This window comes from Octopus bimaculoides, chromosome 19, assembly GCF_001194135.2.
Source record: "Octopus bimaculoides isolate UCB-OBI-ISO-001 chromosome 19, ASM119413v2, whole genome shotgun sequence".
Taxonomy (NCBI): Eukaryota; Metazoa; Mollusca; class Cephalopoda; order Octopoda; family Octopodidae; genus Octopus; species Octopus bimaculoides.
Window position 1 is genome coordinate 41265775 of NC_068999.1, and position 813 is coordinate 41266587.

Consider the following 813-nt stretch of genomic DNA (forward strand, 5'->3'; position numbering starts at 1 on the left):
TATATAATCTTTCTTTGTCAGATTTTGGTTAGTGCATCCTAAATTCTGTCATTATTTTTCTCGTTTTCCTGTTTATTTTGATTAGTTCATTTAGAGTCCAGTTAAGAATATTCTAGCTGTAACTTATTATTATTATTATTGTTGTTGTTGTTGTTACTATTATTATATACTTTCCAGAAACACAATATGCGTGATCCTTTTATTAAGCACTTATCTTCAGTTGCTTTCTGCTAAGGTCTTGTGCTAATCGGAATTAACATGAGATATCTTTGGGCCCATTGCATTGTAAGACGAACTAAGAAACTGGCAAGGAGGTTGTGAAATTTTAGATCACGAAGGATATTTTAGCGATTGTTTTTAAAGCAGTGAAATAAAAATAGACTTATTTGAAAATGAAACATGGTTATTAATCGGAAGGATATCTGACTGTAGAAGCATTTGGCTGAATAAGTGTTGTCTATACCATGACAGTAATGATATAGGTAAAAAGAACGAATTCGAATTCACAAGGAAAGCACAATATTGTAACTAGACATTTTAGAAATAATAGTCAAAAACCTCTCCAATCAATCGATAAAATATGGGATAGCCATGGGAGAGCTTGGCACAGGGCAAACCAATACACACTGCCTAGATATATTGACAAATCTATATTAGACAAAAATCCACGTTTATATAGTTAGTGAAAGTAACAAGCATGCGCATAACTGTTTTGTCAAATTTAATGTTTCTCAGACTTAACAGAATATTAGTATACAATCTAACCACAATGAAAGGGAAAATACCTAAATAAAAGTTTTGCCACATATATAT

At 31.2% G+C, this 813-nt stretch overlaps 1 protein-coding gene across 1 annotated transcript in view; it reads left to right on the plus strand.

The window, feature by feature from the left end:
• The window catches only part of LOC106873993 (protocadherin-15-like), a 115246-nt gene that overhangs the window by 3165 nt on the left and 111268 nt on the right, over positions 1–813 (plus strand). The gene's annotated exons all lie outside the window — the stretch shown is intronic.